This window comes from Erpetoichthys calabaricus, chromosome 16, assembly GCF_900747795.2.
Source record: "Erpetoichthys calabaricus chromosome 16, fErpCal1.3, whole genome shotgun sequence".
Lineage (NCBI taxonomy): Eukaryota > Metazoa > Chordata > Cladistia > Polypteriformes > Polypteridae > Erpetoichthys > Erpetoichthys calabaricus.
In genome coordinates this window covers 86,715,374-86,736,609 of record NC_041409.2, presented here as the reverse complement: position 1 = coordinate 86,736,609, position 21,236 = coordinate 86,715,374, and positions in this window count along the sequence as shown.

Here is a 21,236-nt window from a genome sequence, read left to right as displayed (position 1 = left end):
CTCAGCACCCGGTGATGTCGATGAATCGCAGACTTTAAGCAGTCATTGCATGTGAGGGATACATGACAATGTCCTAAATATGACAACGGCTTTAATTGACCTGCCATTGCTGTGTGCCAAGCACTAGGGTGCCCTGAAATAGGGGGAGACCATGCAGGGCCGTCTTAATGCATGGGCACGCTGGGCAGTTGCCCGGGGGTCCCACATGTATAGGGGCCCACGCTTTTTCTGATGCCTATGTATGTTTCTGTTTTGCAATCCAAACAGGGGTGCCAGTGCTCTACTTTGCCCAGGGGCCTATGATGCTGTTAAGATGACCCTAAGACCGTGTAGACAAAGTGCTGCCATTTCTACATACTGTGACCGAAATGAATGCAAATACCCTTAAACGAAAATCTGCAGTGTGCCTGAAATGTTTGATTTGTAATTTGAAACTGTGGAGCAGAGGGGCAAATCGTGTCCTAGTCCCAAACATTATGGAGGGCACTGTACGGGTGACGATATTAACCCTTTATAGCTCCTTTGAAAGGGCGTCCCGTCATAAAGGTCTACACAGCCAACAGGATTATAACTCCCATCTTAATGACATAATGAATCAGATTTCAAAGTTAGTAAAGATCAGAGTAAAACTAACGTGTGGCACCTCCAGTACCCTCCCATGAGGCACTGGTGTCATCGAAGTGCTTTGGATTTGGTTAATTTATTTATTTTTTTTACCCCTGCCATAGCTACTTGTTCTTCTTTTCAAGTATGCTGGCAGAAATATCCGTCTCTGACTGGGTTTACATTGTAACATTTGTGCCAGCTGGGTATCAGCTGCTGAGCATGTGTCGCCTCCTGTTTGGGTGGCGTTTGTTCTTTGTCCATGGTGTAGCAGTTGTGAGCCTGTCACATGATGGGGGGGCTATCTTCTCCATTCCACGTTGCTGTCTCTCATTGTGACACGTGCAGATAGTCCGACATGTACTATTTGTGTTTTACTAGTTAAACCTACACACTCGGCACCATTGACATGACACTGTCATCAAACCTGCAGACCACAATGGCATGGTGGAAGTCTGGCAGAAAGACCTACGTATTGCAGAAACTTCTGAACATCTCTCTAATGCAAATGTTCAGGATGATTACCAGCAGGAGGAAAGTTCCACCATTTCACTTCTACTCAGGAGAAAGGAGCGGCCTCCTCACGCCAACCGCCTCAAGTGGTGTAGCAGGTCCACAGCTCAGATTGAAAAGGCCAGTTTTATTTTAAATAGACTAGGGGGCTTCGCTCGCCCACCCCCGGCTTTGGTTTACCGGATATACAATTTAAAGAGATTGTTATTTTCATGGGAATTGTTACATATGCATTATTTTCACTTTTGCTTTAAAAATTTTGTAAAACAATACTTGTCCTTTATTTCCGTATAACGCTGCTCGTGTTGTGAAGGCTGAACGCACGCTAAGGAGATGCCGTCGGATCATCTGCTGTCTTTCTGCTGCTGCTGCTGGCGAGCTGCATGTTCTTTTTGTCACGCTGCCATGTCGACCATTTAAAAGCAGCTGTCCTTTTGTCCACTTCGCGTGTCTGCCGCTCGCGTTGTGAAGTGTGTGTGTGGGGGGGGGGGGTTAGGGTTTGGCTGAATGCATGCTAAGGAGAAGCGTTCGGATCATCTGCTGGCTTGCTGCTGCTGGCGAGCTGCGTGTTCTGCTAGTCATTGTTTTAAGAGCTGGGAGCACATGAAGCGTGTCTGCCAAAAGCATTCCAACAACTGCTAGGTTAGATGTCCGTGGACTTGTTTTAAATGTTGTCTCACTGCCTTGTCTCGCGTGACGTTAAAGTGTCTCTCGCGGGACGTCAAATTGTCTTCGCGGGACGTCAAATTGTCTTCCGAGAAGATCACGTCTCATCTCCCTAGTCTCCCTCCCAGGATTATTTTTTTATAATAGAGAAATAATCGCTGCACTCGCAGTTTAAAGAGGGAGACGTGATAGTGTGGCCAAAGTGGGCAGTCCTCGCTTAAGTGCACAGGTGAGGAGTCGTCCGTATCCGTGATTGATGCCAGGAGCTGCTCATCGTAACACCTGAGCCACGTCCCCGTAATAAATAGGAGGAGAGAAGACCGGTAAAAGAGTGAGAGAGCAGAACTGGGGGTAGCACAAGAGAGTGGACGAGCCAGCCAGCTGAGGAAGAGGAAGGTCAGTGCAGTCGGGGGTCCCAGATAGAGCGAGTGATCGGTGCTCAAGGGAGCGGATCGCGCGCACTGAATAGGAGAGTGGGTATGATCGAGGAGGAGTCCGCCCTAGGGATCTAAGGGACGACTACTTGTGCAAGAAGGAAGACAGGAGGACAACCAGCCCCGAGAGGTCTAGAAAACTCCGGTGGAGGCAGCCAAGATTGGGGTCAGTAACGAGAGGACCGCGGCGGCTGAGCAAACTTTACAGGCTGGGAAGGAGCTGTCTGGCTGGTGTGGCCCCAATAACTGCTGCCTCAACACAGCACAGCGAGATTGTCCGAGGTCAACACTCCTCCCATCATCCTTCACAGTCCCGCAATCGTACCTTGGATCCCTGAGGTGGTCATCTGCCATGCTTGCCCTGATTGCCAGTGCAGATCCCTAGCCTCAGAGCCACCACTCCACCCATTACACTTGTGTGAAACCACATCTGAGTACGGAGTGCAGTTCTGGTCCAGTTATGGAAGGACAATAGATAGACAATAATAATACTCTTTAGATATGGAAGGACAATAGATAGACAATAATAATATTCTTTAGATATGGGAGGACAATAGATAGACAATAATCAAAAATAATACTCTTTAGATATAGAATGACAATAGATAGACAATAAACAATAATAATACTCTTTAGTTATGGAAGGACAATAGATAGACAATAATAATATTCTTTAGATATGGAAGGACAATAGATAGACAATAATCAAAAATAATACTCTTTAGATATGGAAGGACAATAGATAGACAATAATCAAAAATAATACTCTTTAAATATGGAACAACAATAGATAGACAATAATCAATAATAATACTCTTTAGATATGGGAGGACAATAGATAGACAATAATAATACTCTTTAGATATAGAAGGACAATAGATAGATAATAATAATACTCTTTAGATATAGAAGGACAATAGATAGACAATAATAATACTCTTTAGATATGGGAGGACAATAGATCGACAATAATCAGTAGTAATACTCTTTAGATATGTGAGGACAATAGATAGACAATAATCAAAAATAATACTCTTTATATATGGAACAACAATAGATCGACAATAATCAGTAATAATACTCTTTAGATATGGGAGGACAATAGATAGACAATAATCAAAAAAAATACTCTTTAGATTTGGGATGACAGTTACAATACCACAAGAACAAACATGGGAGAACATGCAAACTCCACATAGTGTATCTAGTGACCAGGTTAGGATTTGAGCCTTGGATGCCATCTTTGAGGCTGCAATGCTAATCACTGCGCCCCCTACCGTGACACTTGTATCTAAGGTAAATGGAGTGGTGGTCAGCGGTGCACTCTGTTACAAATGGCAGATTTTGATACTTTTGTGGGAAAAACGTAGTAAAATTGTACTCGCAACACACTCTGGATTTATCTGTCGTTTATTAAATTCACTGAAAACGTTCAAGTAGATGACTGAACATTTCAACATTATTTCATGTTGTGCCTCTTTTTCCTTTCCCACAGGTGGACAATGCGACCAGGGCTGCCACTTCAATGTGTTTGGAATAAGAAGTCCACCCAAAAAGGCCATGAGAAGTCACCGGTGTGTCCCCAGTCCAAATGAGGTCCAGCAGGTCCTCCTTTCAGTGTCTCTCTTTCTCTGGCACCCTGCTGACCCGGTGAGGAAGATCAAACAAAATGAGGAAAACATGGATTTACAAGTAAAATGAAGACATTTCTTCTCATGAGTTACAACTGTCAATGTCTGGCCCGTGTCCATCTCCCCGCTGCTAGCGTTGTGCTTTCTCTGCTAATGTAACGCATTAGGCATGGCCAGCTCTGTAGGGACAGTGAACCGGTTTCCTCTGTGCCAGCTTCACTGTTTCCATTTAAACAGGTGTTAGCGGCCTCCAGCTGCTTGCAATTTAGATGCAGCTGAGCCCACTTTACTATACAAGAGCCCTTGTCCGCGTCTAAATTTAGGGGGCCTTGTCATGCAGGGGAGTGACGTGATGGCTGGATGGCAGTAGCGAATATCTTGTTGTAGAGTTGTAGACAAAAAAAAAAAACTAGGAGAGAATCACTTTTAGGGGCTACACTTGCTATAGATGCCCACCCAACAGGTTAGTTTTGACCTCTGAGAACACAAGAAACTGAAGCCAAAAGCAATACACTAGCAATATGAGTATATAAGGAATATTAGGCAATACGAGAATATAAGTAGGTAAGAAAATGGGGAGGGCGGCACGGTGGCGCAGTGGGTAGCGCTGCTGCCTCACAGTTAGGAGACCCGGGGTTCGCTTCCTGGGTCCTCCCTGCATGGAGTTTGCATGTTCTCCCCGTGTCTGCGTGGGTTTCCTCCCACAGTCCAAAGACATGCAGTTTAGGTGCATTGGTGATTCTAAATTGTCCCGTGTGTGTGCCCTGTGGTGGGCTGGCACCCTGCCCGAGGTTTGTTTCCTGCCTTGTGCCCTGTGTTGGCTGGGATTGGCTCCAGCAGACCCCCGTGACCCTGTAGTTAGGATATAGCGGGTTGGATAATGGATGGATGAAGAAAATGGGGGTCAGCCCATTATGTCAAAAAAGACATAACAGCACTTGAAGTGAACCCAGGACGGACTTAAGGACATGTCGTACTTGGACAGACTCCGAGAATTCAACCTGTTTAGTCTCGAGCAGAGGAGACTGTGTGGGGACCTCATCCTGGTCTTCAAGATCCTCAAAGACAATGATAAAGTTGATCCAACAGAATTCTTTTGACTAAATTGTGAATCACATATTCAAGGACACCGGCATATTTACGACTGAAGCCAGGATGCTCTTCTTTACACAAAGAGTTTTGGGAGTCTGGAACAAAATACCGAGACATTGAGTTGAAGAAGAAACCCTGAGAACCTTTAAGAAGGACCTGGCTGAGATACCGGGACAGTTCAGCTATTAGCTAAACACACGAGCCTTGTCGGCACAGATCTCTAGCCTCAGAGCTATTTATGTCCAAACATGTTAACAAAATTAAAAAAATGAAAGCATTTCATGGGGTGTACATACTTTTTCACACGACTTGTTTGCAATTTCCATCTGTGGAAAAATAAAAAGACTAAACCCACCCTTAGCTCTGCTCGCTGGATTTGCCCCCTCAAGTCCTCTAACTGTCTATAGCAGACTCTGACATCGACAGACAGGACATTTCTCTCGCTCATCCATGCAGAATTCTTCCAGCTGGCTGATGTTCCAGGGGTATCTTGTGGACACAACCTGTTTCAAATCCCCTCTACCCTATAGCGCCTCAATGGGATTCAACAATTGGCCATTCCAGAACATGGAACAACAACAAGATGGAGGACGCTGTTCCTTGTGCTTGCTAGGTTCTGAATGGCCTGTTATTCTCCTTCATTCTTTGATAGCACAATACTCCATTTTTGAGGTTTCTGGCATCCCTTTTGACTTGGGCCTAAAGTAAGAAATAAGGACAAGCATAAAAATTTGTGATTCACCTCTATCCGTACACAGGAACTCATCTTTGGCCAATTATAAAGTTGGCACTAGTGCAAGTCAAACGGCTTTCATCGCCTCTCGTATGTTAGAGTGATGGAACTGTTCACATACATGCATATCGCCGACCTTCAAAACATTTTCCTCTCATTTCTAAAATGTGTTCTCCCTGTCCCGTAACCTCTCTCTATGTTTCCGTCATCTGTTCCTCACATACTCAACAGTTACGAAGTGCAGTCGGCACCTCCTGAGAAGCTTTTTAGAACTAGACGAGAACAGGCCATTCAGCCCAACAAAGCTTATCAGTCCTATCCACTTAATTCTTTTACAATAACATCAAGTCGAGTTTTGAAAGTTCCTAAAGTCCTCCTGTCAACCACACTACTTGGTCACTTATTCCAAGTGTCTATCGTTCTTTGCGTAAAGAAAAACCTCCTAATGTTTCTGTGAAATTTACCCTTCACAAGTTTCCAACTGTGACCCCATGTTCTTGATGAATTCATTTTATAATACCAGTCTTGTGCCACTGGACTAATTCCCTTCATCATTTTAAACACTTCAGTCAGGTCTCCTCTTGATCTTCTTTACCTTAAACTGTAAAGGCTCAGCTCTGTTCATCTTTCCTCATAACTCATCCCCTGTAGTCCCTGAATCAACCTAGTCGCTCTTCTCTGGACCTTCTCTTGTGTTCCTATGTCCTTTTTGAAGCCTGGAGACCAAACCTGCCCACAGGACTCCAGATGAGGCCTCACCAGTGTATTATAAAGCTTCAGTAGAACCTCCTGTGACTTGTACTCCACACATCAAGGCGCTATATAACCTGACACTCTGTTAGCCTTCTTAATGGCTTCTGAACACTGACTGGATGTCGTTAGCTTAAACTCCTAAATCCTTCTCATAAGGTGTACTCTCAATTTTCTGACTTCTCATGATGTATGCAAACCTAACATTTTTACTTCCTATTTGTAATACTTTACATTTACTGACATTAAACTTCATCTGCCATAAATCTGCCCACCCTGTCTGCTATCCAAGTCCTTCTGTAATGATATAACGGATTCCATATTATCTGCTTGGCGACACGGTGGCACAGTGGGTAGAGCTGCTGCCTCGCAGTAAGGAGACCTGAGTTTGCTTCCTGGGTCCTCCCTTCTTGGAGTTTGCATGTTCTCTCCATGTCTACATGGGCTTCCTCCAGGTGCTCTGGTTTCCTCCCATAGTCCGACTTGAATTGAAGAAGCCACACAGACTGACTTAGCCAGAGAGTTACGGTAGCAGAAGTTTTTCCTTGCATTTTTTTTAAATCAACGGGGATTGTTGGGTTGGCACCCCCAGAAATGTATCAGCCTGTCATTCCCTCAGATGACCACACCAGTCACTGGCCAACTTCCTGTCCCATCTTTTCTGACACAAGCACACACCAAAGTTCATAAAGTCTATTCAATCTTTGTAGTGAATGCCACTCCTAACCTTGCAATTTTTGCTAATCAGCTGACAGCTGAAACCGGTTAAGTTCCTCTTCTTGGATGGGATGCCCTGTAGGTCAAGACAGAGGAACCATTACCGACTCGAAAATTGGCTCCACATCTCATATGGCGTAATCACATGCATGTGGGCTATCCATGAACTCCAAGTGAAAGCGTTTTGTATGGAGTTGGTGGAGGGAGGTGTGAGGGAGATTGAATGAGGGGAGTGGGGGGGTGGGGGTGGGGGTGGGGGGCTCAAGTCCCGTTGCTAATTTCATGTAGCTGGAACATAAGTAAGGTGAAGCTGAAGATAGTGGCATCTTCCACAAGGATCCTTCATTCACCATGGCCTCAAGTTTTCCATCACAGGGCCAAATCAACTTTATTGTCATGTGTACTCAGTACAAAGAAACATTTGTCAGGTCAGCTGACATAAATAAATAAATAAATAATAAATAAATAAATAAATAAAACTAAACATTCTGCCCTTTGCAGGTTTACAATTTGCAGATCTGCCTATTTGCTAGTTTGTATCAAGTAAATGGAGTTCTGCGATCTTGTGCTGTAGCAGCACTACTTAACTCTTTCAGGGCTGATGTCGACTTTTATCAAAAGGAGGAGTTGACGATGGTAATCATCTGTAAACTGTGACAAAACCAACCGTTATGTTTTAGTTGGACTCTTGTTGCTAGAAGGAAAGTTAGCTTCATTGGTTTGACCGAGATTTCATGCGCTCGTGTGAGTAGCAAAGCGCAAACAAGAGCAAAAATGGCACTGACATAATGGCGAGAGATCAAAGCGAATGCGTAAAAGCAAAATACTCTGTGGACGAAGTTCTGCCTATTATCTCTGAACTGGACTATGACTTGTCGCACTCCAATTTTGATACAAGGGATCGAAAATGAATATGAGGTTCCAGCTTCAGCTGACTGGTCCCCAGCTAATTGTGGTGATGAGCAGGTTCATGTAGCTGACATGCCTATGGCAATGTTCGCCAGGAGGACTGCCACTTAACAATGATAAGAGGTAGAAACCAGATTGCAAAGCACAGCGACCATGACCGGTGCTATATTATGTGAAACCATTGCTTTTCAGAAACTATGGTTTTTGGAAAAAATATTCAGCTCTCAAAGAGTTAAACGGACTGCGAATCCCAGCAGTCCAAGAAGTACTTTAGCAGTTGCCACAAGGGCTTCTGGGTGAAATAAGATGAGGTGCTACTTTTAAAAGGGAGCCATTAGAAGCCGTCAGGATCGCAATGGCCTGGTGTCTTTTTGCTTCATTGCACAGTTAGATTTAAGTTCTTGTCCTGTGCCCACTCGTTCGTGTGATTTCGCTTGGGGTGGAAAACGTCTTCAGCTGGGGCATGCTCTCAACTTCAGAAACATCTTCAGTTACACTGGCACTGCGGTAGGGCAAAACTTTACATAATGCTCAGGGGGCTGCTCACTGGGGATTTCCTTTCATAACTACACTACCATCTGCATCTGCGAAAGTGGACTGTGCTGTGTTTGTCGTTTATCGTTTTGTGCTTAGTGTTTTGTTGGATTTGTTTTCTATCTGTGTTCAGTTAAATATTTATTATCACCGTCAGGCTTTTGGGTGGGTTTCTGCGTATGCAATTCTTGTTTCATTTTCTTTGCCTCATTTTTTATGCAATATGTTCCATTTCATTTTGATTTAACCACCATTTACGTGTCTCTGTGTCTGAGTGTACGAGCCGAGTCAATGCTGGATATGTTCCTGGGGGGGGGGGGGGTCCCCCAAATACAATAAATAAATCACCGTTTTAGGACTGTGAGCGCCTCGTGGGTGTACAACACTTGTACCTAGAAAATGTAAAGAAAACCTAAAAGGTCTAATGAGTCCTAAATGCATAATATTTGTATGATTTTTTCATTTTTATTGTTTACTACTATAAATATACACAGGAATGTATTATAATTAATTAAATTTTGTAAACATTTACAGTTCATTAAAGAACTGCAGAACTGAGTACTTTGCCTGGGGGATGCCCCCCACATCTTTGTCTCAGCAGCCAGCCTCACACCCGTGATGATTTGCAGTGTTCTTTCTATCACACATTTCCCGCAACTTTTTCACATTTAGTGCAATAAACAATATATAATATACACTGTATATATTTATTAGGGGGTACTCATACATAAACCCACCAATTCTGAAATGCTAAATCACCTAACTTGCAAGTCTTTGGAACATAGTGTGGAAACCAGTTTTTTGGCACCATGTGGAGCTATGGCAAAATGCAGAATGCCTTGGACAACCTGAGAGGGTCCAAGACCTTCTTAATTACCTTTGGGAAGCCCTAAAAACCTCCAAATCAAAATTGTGTTTGTGTGTGTGTGTGGGGGGTTGGGGATGGTATCTCCTAAATTTTTAAAATATGTGATGGTGTTATAAATTACTTGATTCCCATTAGTGTGTTCCTGAGAAAATACGATCAGCTATAAATTCAGAAGGAGGTCATTGGAGGTGGTGATGATGGTGGTGGTGGTGGGGTTCCTTTTATTTTCAGGTCTGTAACACCCTTGAAATGGCATGCTTGTGTTGCCCATGATCTTAAGTAAGGCAAGCTACAGTGCTGGTCTGTGGCAGGCAGGTATGAACTCCATACCTCTGATGAGACATCAGGCGCCCCTTTCTGCAGTCTCCACAGCCAGAATCAGCCCACCAGCACATTGAATCAAAGTGCATCATCCTCAGAGAGCTCTTGTGATCTTGGTATGATGACACCACACCTGTCCATGGTAAAGAGACATTATCCACCTGCATACATCTCAAAGAAGTTCAAATCATTGGCACCTCATCTGGAACACCAGACTCTGGTGATAAATGGAGGGGTGGGCTTACTTTTTCCATGTGACAAATGCTTGTTATTAAGATTATGAGAATGAATACACCACGACCATTTGAGGTGTCATTTGCTCAAGCAGATCACCTTTATCTGTAGGCACCATTTGTATAAAGGTCTACCGTTTGCCTGTTCAAATATTTTGGAAAACTCAACATTGTCCATGAGGTGCACTTACTTTTTCACAGAGCTGTAGATAATTGTATATTTCAACGTACCAGAGTTAAATGTTACTTTTAAACCACTACTGGAATGATAATAGGACCACTCTGATGGCCATATTGTGCACACTGAGCTCCAACTTTCTCCAAGTTGACTCAAAAAGTGTGTCAAGTGCGGGTACTGAATTGGAATCCATGTGGGTGACAGCCCATCTCCTAGCCACCGTGCCACAAACCAAAGCACCACCAGACCTCTGCGGTCATAATCGCATAGCCCACAGGAGCGAACAGTCCCATGACTGATGTCTTTCTGCCCTCCACAGTGGACTGCCGCACATGGCCTCCTATGATTTATTATTATCGCCCTCTGGAAAGCGTTGACCCATTTTTGCCGTTGGTGGAGTGGCTATGATGCTCTGCTTGCGTGACCAGCACAGACGTTGTGTAACACTTATATAACGGTTATGTGACACTCTTTGTGGCTTATGTTAGGAGGAGAAAATGAGAAGCAGGTTTCTAGGATTCTGGAACTTTGGAAATTGTCAAGCCAGGGAAGGGGCTCATGAGAATGGAGGCCACAGACAATGAAAGGCAGGGTGAGATCGCTTGTGAAGGGGATCGAGCTTGGATGGTCTGGTGGCACTGAAATGAACTGGGAATAGGCCACCCATGATACTCTGATTGCATTCTGTTGTTTTAGGGGTGCTACCATGGTGATACCAGAACACACCCAAATGAAGAGCAGAAAATGAGGATTTTCTTCCCATGCCCACAGACAGGAAGGAAATGACACACGCAGCCATCCATCTCATCTGGGAATTATAAGACGAAGCAGAACTGACGTGCCAGTGTTTGAATTATCATGGCGCATAAACATCTGAGATGGCATCACTATGCCACTTAGCCACCAGCAAAACACATATATAAATTAATGAGCACCTACTCATTGTCTGCCACCGTTTCTATCACCAGATAACCTGTCAGCTTCTTGGACCTCTGATGGGATGACACCTGGGCTACAAGACGTTCTACGCACCTCCCCAGATGAGTCGCCTCAAATTGGGACCCTAGTGCTGCCATAAGGCCGACAATGTCTCAGCACCATAACAGGTTGTGATCCCCCATCAAGTCTGACCCCACTGGCTCTCTTGCAGTTTCAACTCTAATAATAATAATAATAATTCTTTACATTTATATAGCGCTTTTCTCACTACTCAAATCGCTCTCCGCACAGAGAGATCATGACCAACCATTAAGCCTCATTTCAGGTCCAGGGCAGTCATTTGCCCTCTTGAGGCGATTGTAGTGATGCGATTCACACCATCAGAAAGTCTGTGATTTATTTATTTTCTGGTAGGGACTCTAGGAACACACCCAGCCTTGACCCCGCCATGCACACACTCACTCACAGACACAGTTAGTGGCCCAATGAATTGATAAACAATAATGAAATATATTAATCAAATAAAGGAAAAACAAACATGCAATATAACAGAAAACACATATCCAAAAACCCTCCCTGTTTCCCCAATGGCGATAACAAAGCCAAAGACAACACAAGAAACAGTAAACAATGTCCAAACCAGTCCAATATAGTTGATGATGGACGGGTGAGTGAAGATCCTGCGAACGTTTCACTGTAAGCAATGTAAAGTTTTGTCCTACCAGTTTCCTGATGCAGAGTGGGATGAGATGACTCTCTGATGCATTTCCGACAGCACTACCAGGTGTAACAGAAGAGCTGCCCATAAGGACTCAGCATCTGCTGCATCACCACCTGGTGGTGCCCATGGACCCCAACAGGGCTGTATCCAATTCCAACTCCCATGGAGCCCTGTGGGAGTCCGAGGCAAGGGCCCGGCCATCCACCACAACAGGCAAAGTGACATTTTTAAAGAAATGAGTTTATGTGTAATTCTAATTACGAATAGTCAGACACAAGACAGACCATACATCCAGACAAGAGCAGTAATCGAAGAGCATCAACGGCTAATCCAAATGGGTGAGAACAGCATACGAATGGATAGACGGAACAATCGTGATCCTCCGGCGTCTTGACGGTTCCATTTTTAAAGGGCCCACTGGCTCAATCTTCTTCATAGCAGCCCATGTGCGCTCAGAAACTGTCCAAGAGTGGAAACAGATACAAAGAACAAAAAGAAAAGTTGAGAAAATAAATTGGAATGTGTTTTCTTGAAGAACAAGTGTGTACAATTAAAGGACAACTGATACAGAAACTAAAATATCTATTACTAAAAAGTTTTAAGGAAATAGATCCATATTCCAGTGATACCAAACTTTATCTCCAAGTAAAATTATAAGAACATAACCAGAAGAAGTTGCAAAAAATAATTAATGCTAGATTAAATAAATACATGCTAAAAACTAAAAATAAATATCTGCGGAGGGGGAGGAGGAGGTTGGGAGCTGGGGCTGATAGAGAGTTGCCACATCCACCACATGACAAACCTAAAGTCAAAATAAAAAAAAAAACTAATTTTAAATCTAAAAAGAGATAGAAAAAAATATATAATCAACCCAAATTCAAGTCCTGAACTTAAGAAATATTACATTGTAAAGCCTAAGCTTAAGCCAAACATAAAAATAAATACTGTATCTACAATTACGGTGGGTTGGCACCCTGCCCGGGATTGGTTCCTGCCTTGTGCCCTATGTTGGCTGGGATTGGCTCCAGCAGACCTCCGTGACCCTGTGTTCGGATTCAGCGGGTTAGATAATGGATGGATGGATGGATGTATCTACAATTAAATAATAAAAACAATGAATAAACTTAAATGAAACTAAAAAATGAATACCTAAGGTTAAAAAATTTAAAACCTAATTCTAAATTTAAATCAAGTGTAAAAATTAATATTTAACATTAAGAAATCCAAAACTAAGCCTAAGCTTAATGTGAACTTAATTTACAAAACAGCAGAGACAGGGAGGCGTACGGCACAGACAAGCACCATAGACATCATTCTCACAGAGACCACCGAGGCGAGAGGACGCAATGTAAGCTCTCTCTGACCTAAGAATACCATAAAAAGAAAACTAAGACAAGAGATTGCCTTGACCTGTAAGGAAGGAGTCCCGGGGTTGATGCCATGCCTGGGGTGGAGATTGCACTCCCTCGACAAAACACGAAAGAGAAAAGACCCCCTTTTGTAAGGGATGTCTGGCAGCCGGGATGCCCAAGAAATGGAAGGATGGGTCAAAGGCAGCCTTTTTAGGGTGCTGCTTCCCCCAGAACTCTAGATGGCAGCACCCCTAGATTTCAGCGGTGCCCCAGATTCCCACAGGGCACCATGGGACTTGGAGTTTTTTATCTCAGCCCTGTTGGGTACTGTGGGTGCTGTAAAAATGGAGGAGCTGTGGGGCACGGGGTTTCCGCCTAATCTGCAAGTGCTTGCAGACCACTTGGGCAGAAGAGCAGGAGCACTTCCGGGTTGGCCAATATAATAGGACTTGCCAGCCTCACAGGGTGGATCCTGAGTCGTGAGGATGGAGGACAAGCTTACTAGAGGAGGAGTGAGAAAGAGAAAGAAAGAAAGAAAGAAAGAAAGAAAGAAAGAAAGAAAGAAAGAAAGAAAGAAAGAAAGAAAGAAAGAACTGTGCATATTTGGTGTTGGGTGGCACGGTGGCACAGTGGGTAGCGCTGCTGCCTCGCAGTTAGGAGACTCAGGTTCGCTTCCCAGGTCCTCCTTGCGTGGAGTTTGCATGTTCTCCCCATGTCTCCCAGTGTCCTCTGGGTTCTCCGGTTTCCTCCCACAGTCCAAGGACATGCAGGTTAGGTGCATTGACGATCCAAAATTGTCCCTAGTGTGTGCTTGGTATGTGTGTGTGTGTGTGTGCATGTGTGTGTGTGTGTGTGCGCCCTACGGTGGGTTGGCGCCCTGCCTGAGGTTTGTTTCCTGCCTTGTGCCATGTGTTGGCTGGGATTGGCTCCAGCAGACCCCCGTGACCCTGTAGTTAGGATATAGTGGGTTGGATAATGGATGGATGGATGGATGGATATTTGGTGTTTGTACTGTACTGTGTTGTTGGGGGTGCAACAGAAAGGCACTTCCCCCACTAAAGAATAAACGTGTGCTGTGTTGAACCTCGACTCTGTGTCTGGCTGTGTCCGGGGTTTGGGGAGCCGTATGCCCCCTAGTGGTCCACACTATCATCACCTAACCCTATAACATAAGACATTCAGCCTCAGACTCAGTTCCAAAGTTCCATTGGTGTAACACTGGACCTCCACTCGATGAGCCACCGATCCATCACGGACGGGACACATCCTATGCAGAGCTGACTAGTTTTCATCAACCCTGTGTTCACATTTTTGAGACATGGCAGGGAAATCTCAGGTACCTAGAAGAAGAAGAATAAAACATGGAGAACATGGAGACGCCACACAGACTGCGATTCGAAGCTGGCCTTCCGAAGCTGTGAAGCAACTGCATTAACCATCACAAGCAGATGATACGTTCAAACTCAAATTCAGGCCTACAAAAAATGAATCCAATTAAAAAATGACTGGCTTCAAGTCAAAAGAAGTTCAGAAGCGTCCAGATTTTATATTTCAAAACGCCATGGAAACTTGTAGCTTTATTTTGGCAGTAGAAATGTTTCCTTTCTTGTGGCAGTGTGGCTCGCTTGCCAGCAGCTAATGAAACTTGCTTTGTTTTCGATTAATTTTGCTCGTTCCATTTCTTGCTTTTTTTTTCATAAGTGGGTTTTAATAAAACACATTCAAGATCTCCTAAAAAAAAATGCAATTTTTGGCCCGACTTGAAGGTTTTACAGAGGTGACAGCCTCCAAAGGATCAACTTCATGGGTCATTATGGAGGACCAATCTGTCTCCTGCTGAGCTCCTCAGCACAAGATATGGTTTGATTTTGAGTCACGACGGCCATCGCTCTTCTGCAGTGTGAGAGTGCAGGTTCTCACATCCCGGCCGGGTTTCATTTTATGGAATGGCGGACCTCCGCATAAGTCAGGGCTCTGAGGACGTCTAATGGGATGACTCACGGAGCACCTCTTCAACTCCCGGCCAGCAGGTCTGGTACTGAGAATGACCCCGAAGTCATGCAGTTAGGTGAATTGGTGACGCTAAATTGGCTGTGTGTGTGTTCACACTGTGTTGGGCTGGCACCACGTAAAGAGATTGTTCCTGCCCTATGCTTGCGGGGTTAGACTCCAGCTCCCCCACGACCCTTGTCAGGATTAAGCAGGCTTAGAAAATGGTATGGTATGGTGTGAATGAAAGTGAGGAGTCCAGAGTCACGTGAAGATTCCTAACCATGGCTGATGGTGGAAGGGTGACATCTTGAAGAGCAATGCTTAGAGTGAAACCTGGGAAAGAAGAATCAGACCTCAAGTACAGAATATCTAACTCCGAAATGTTAATTATAAAGTGATGAGCATTCTTCCATGATGAGATGCAGAGAGATAGCTGGACTGAAATCTATGGATTATAAGAGGGAAATGAGAGGAAGATCTGTGCATCATCAGCAAAGAGGTGGTAGGAGAAGCCATGAGAAGAAATAACATTGCCTAAGGGAGTGAATGTAGAGAGAAGCGAGAAGTTGGACCCAACGCTGATCATGGAGAGACCCCTATGGAAAATACCAGTGGAGAAGACAAGGAGTTAAACCAGGAGACACGCAAGGATCAGGAAGGCAGGACTTGAACCATGCAGTCTAATGTAGACCCATGGATTCCTGATAAAAGGTTGAGAAGGATAAGGACAGAGCAGGAAGAAGTAGCTCAAGCAGATCTAAGAGTTTTTGGGACTGGAAGCAGTGCAGTTTCAGTAGAGTGATCCTCACAGAGTCCAGATTGAAAAGGATTGTTGTCAGCTTGTAGATTATGCATTCTAGAGATTCGGAAAGGAATGCACTAGTGAGACTGGTGAGACTGCATCTGGAGTACGGTGCGCAGTTCTTGTCACCACCCTACAGAGGGAGCTGTGCAGAGGAGAGCAACCAAGTGCATCCCAGAGTAAGGACAGGCCATACTCTGAGAGACTCAGAGAGTTAAAACAGTTTACTCGTGTGCAGAGGAGACAATGTGGGGACCTAATTCAGGTCTTCAAAGTTTTCAGAAGCATTGATGATGCAGATCATTCTGAATTCTGAGCATTTTCAGGACTGAAGCCAGGAAACATTTCTTCATGCAAGAGTTGTCGGAATCTGGAGTAAACTACCGAGATATGGAGTTGAAACAGAAACCTTGAGAACCTTTAAGAAATATCTGGATGAGTTATCGGGAGAGCTCAGCTATTAGGTAAACAATCAAGCTTGATGGACCTAATGGTCTCCTCTGATTTGTCCAATTCCTTTATGTTCTTATGTTCTGTCTCTTACTAATTCCACTATACCAACCATTAATCCTCTTTCCACGTCTGGGGTAGTCATTTACACTCTTGTGGGGGTCACAGTGACACTAAGATTCACACCAACTTGAAGATTTTACAGAGGTGACAGCCTCCAGAGGGTCAACTTCATGGGTCATTATGGAGGACCGATCTGTCTCCTGTTGAGCTCCTCAGCACTGGATACGGTTTGATTTTGAGTCATGACGGCCGTCGCTCTTCTGCAGTGTGAGAGTGCAGGTTCTCACATCACGGCCGGGTTCCATTTTACGGACCCCTGTTTGTGAATGGTGGACCTCTGTGTATGTTGGGGTTATGAGGATGTCTAATGGGATGAGTCACAGAGCACCTCTGGTACTGAGAATGGCCCCGAACCTCTTGCACTGACATCCGGGGCCGAGGTGGACCCTGTTCCCTTGCATGGCTGTGGGGCCAGTATAATGGACGGTCTCTGCCAGGAGGCTGGCATTGAGGGCCAGTGTGTGACAAGTGTGATGGAAACCAGGGGTGTCAGCAACCCCAAAACCCGAACACAAACACACACACTGAGTCCCGTATTCTAATAAGGATGGTTCATTTACTCAAATACCTTCTCACAATACCACAAAGTAGCACAAGCACAAGTGATCTCTTTCTCTCTCTCTGTACAATCCACAATTCCTCTCTTCACCACACTGCCCTCCTCCAGTCGAGTGTTGCCATTCTTCCTCCCAGCTCTGACTCACTTGGACAAGGGAGTGCAGCCCCTTTTACTGAGGACCCGGAAGTACTTCGGTGCCAGGGTGACTGCCTAATGGAAGTCCTATTGTAGGGAGCACGTCTCCCTGCAGCTCCCCCTTTGCAGCACCCAGACACCCCATCAGGGCTGTATTGCTGGACTACACTTCCCATGATGCCCTACTGGCTCCATGCTGGGCACCAATATCCAGGGCCACTGCCATCTAGTGTCCTGGGGGAATAAAGAGTCCCCAATGATGTCTTCTTCTTCTAGTGTCCTGTCCGTCCTTCTTCTCCAGCCATCACTTCTGGGTCTGGCTCCTTCCTGTCTCCTGGTTGGGATGCCCATCTGACTGTTCGGAGCCAGGAATCATCCCATCCTTTGGTCGGGATGCCCGTCCAACCCCTGTGGCATTTACACAGGTCATATCATTGGATTGCATTAAAGGGGGACATACTGTATAACTATTTAAAGACTGTTCTCATTTCTTATGTGCATAATTACTTTAGGCAGAGGAGGAAGTGCAGCAATGGATCTCCAGCAAGCTGACAACTCAGTGAGAGGGGGCACACGTCTCAGAGCGGGTGGGACTGGCAAAATGTGCCATGGAAGTGTGACAAATAAATCGAAAGTTTAAACTGAAAGATAGAAATCAAAGTCAGAGGGAGCGAGAGAGAGCAGCTGGTCCATCGATGGGCGGACGTGCTTATTTGCGGGTGTTGATTACATAGATCAGGGTTTCTAGTGTTGTGACCCACTTGTTACCACATAAGCATATTCTCGTCCCACCAAGGGTGGGATGGTGTTGTTGAATCGAGTATGAACGTCAGTGCGGGGGGAGGGACATACCTCATGGTAAAACAAGTGTAACAGTCAGAGGCGTCAGTCAAATAAATAAATGTAAATTAATCAGGGTCATGGAGTTGTAGGACACCAGCACCAACCTCAGTGCGCCCACTCAAATTTTAACATCCATCCAGTTCCTGAACACATTTTTTCCACTGAAGGATCTCCTTCACTATCAAGTTCAGGACGAGTACCAGTCCAGGGAAGAAAGCCAATCCATTTGACAGGCTAAGCCAATTCATCTGGCACACATGACCTTTGGGCCCCTTGTGGAAGCCAGACAAACACTCACAAAAACACAGGGAGGACATGAAAAAGTCCATATAGACCAGCGATCAGGACTGAAGTTGAACCCGGGATGCTAATCCATCTATTCTTCCATGTTGTGAATCCATTTTTCTGTTACAAGCTGATGTGAAGCTGCAGTCTATCCGGGCAGCATTGAGAGCCATGAAGCCTTGTATTGAAGTTCAGCTTTTCTGTCTGAACCAGACTGGGCCATTTAGTTGTGTCAATCGTATCCCAGTAGCAACAACAAGCACAAGGGAAAACCTGATCCTGCAGGGAGTACAAATCTACTAGGAGGCCCACCTGTAAACTCAATCATTTAGAGGCGTCAGTTATCCAAACTTTCACATCTTTGGGATCACCTGGAAAAAAAAAAACTCACATGGACACAGAGACAACATCAAAATTCCACACAGTCAGCGACTGCGAACTGAACTCTGATTAGTAGCCTTTGAGCATCCAGACCACCCTGCACCAAGCATAAAAAAAATTAAAATGTAAAATGCATTTTATGACACCAGGGAGACACACTTGGAGCACCTCTGCCATTACATTCCATGTCAGTTCTTATGCTGCCACTGTCACCTTGCCATACGGATTTGCCTGCTCAGTTGTGATGTCTTAACTTGCTGGCTTTGTGAAATAATTTCAGTGCAAACACATACGCCAAGCAAAGTCGTATTTTCATAAAATATAAACTTAGCATTTGGGTGGTTTGATTTGGCCCAGCATATTCCTTATTATTTCCACCAAGACCCATTATAATAATGCATCTGCCTTATTATAATCTGTTTCTATGGAAACGGTGGCAGCACTTAACGTCACTTTGGTTAATGCCATGGTTTCCAGTGACACATCCCTTACGTTAACTGAGGACGACTCTCAGTGGTGTTTTCTTTTAAATTTATGATTATGACCTTCCAGACTGGAACTTTTGCATTTATTCTTAATTAAGGCAGTTATTGAATTATTTCTATTAAAACTGTGTTATGAATAAAACTCAGTGTAATAATGAAGTTATAAAGCAAGCTATCTATCTATCTATCTATCTATCTATCTATCTATCTATCTATCTATCTATCTATCTATCTATCTATCTATCTATCTATCTATCTATCTATCTATCTATCTATCTATCTATCTATCTATCTATCTATGGAAGAGAAGGTCTGTGATACGGTTTGCATATTTGCAGCTGGAGATCCACGAAGGGAGAAAAAAGAATCACGTATCATAAAATAGTGTTTTTTATTCCTGAGCTTTCAACCCCTATCAGGGTCTTCATCAGAGGATAATACTTAGACTTACAAGAATCAAAGGCAATATATAGCAACACATTCAGTGGGGGGGTGGGGGGGGGTGGAGGTGACTAAGTCAGTATGATCAAGGGGGGGGGGGTTGTATAGTTTATTTATTGTGTACATGTTCTTCTTAAGTTGGCATATGCTGGATTTATGTCCAAGTGTCTGTTGATGGCGTTTTCATCTGATAGCCAAGACTCGGCCAACTCTCTGGCACTTTTAGTACTGGCCTTAAATTTTACTTTTACGTTGCCCCAATTGAATGTGTGTCCTGTCGATTTAGTATGTGCATAGATCAAAGATAGTGCGTCCTTTCTTCTGACGGCGTTGCGATGTTCCTGTACACATGTTGAGATTCTTTTTGACGTTTGTCCTATGTATAAAAGCAAAAATTGCATGGAATACTATAAACTGCGTTTCTATCTATCTATACTAATAAAAGGCAAAGCCCTCACTGACTGACTCACTCACTCACTCACACACTCATCACTAATTCTCCAACTTCCCGTGTAGGTGGAAGGCTGAAATTTGACAGGCTCATTCCTTACAGCTTACTTACAAAAGTTAGGCAGGTTTCATTTCGTAAGCGTAACGGTCATAACTGGAACCTCTTTTTTGTCCATATACAGTAATGGATGGCAGCTCGCTGGCCGTGGGAGGCGGGGTTGCGGGGGTTGCGTATCGCGTCATCACGCCTCACACGTAATCACGTGAACTGACTGTGAAGGAGAAAGGACGGCCTTATATGGCGTTCATTTATAAAACAGCGGACAGACTGTGTAAAGGCAGCTACATAAAAAACAGATCCTTAACAAATTGTTATTGGTATATTTTCCCTCAGTTTAAAAAGGTTTTCTTTTCTTCTTAATAAAAATTTAAAAGCAGAACTTCACCGCTGCAAAGAGCGCCTGACTTTATTGAAAAGAAACTGAACTTGCAGCGCCGCCGCTATTCAATGACACTTGCCTAACGCCTGACTTTATTGAAAAGAAACTAAACTTGCAGCGCCGCTCTTCAATGACGCGCCGCTATTCAATGACACTTGCCTAACGCCTAACTTTATTGAAAAGAAACTAAACTTGCAGCGCCGCCACTATTCTATGACACTTGCCTAACGCCTGACTTTATTGAAAGGAAACTAAACTTGCAGTGCCGCTATTCAATTACGTGCCGCTATTCAATTACACTTGCCTTACACCTGATGAGCCAAGAATTAGGGCGAAACACGTGTCGCATACTCTTTGCATTATTTGACAGTAAACTATTTTCAACCATTCTATGATCTGCTTCTCACAACTGAAGGCACCGTGGCGGATGTTAGCTGACTTGCTGGCCAACCATAAGCGTTACCTGGTAGGTAACCACCCATACAATCAGATTGTGATTCAGATTACGAATGCCATGAATGTAATTACCCCGATCTACATGCTGTCAAATAAACGAACCACACGCCGTGGCGCAACGTTAGGGGCTTCGCCTTTAGCGCTGACGTCTGAGGTTCGATTCCCGAGAGGGAGTGCAGTAGAGTGTGTACGCCTGA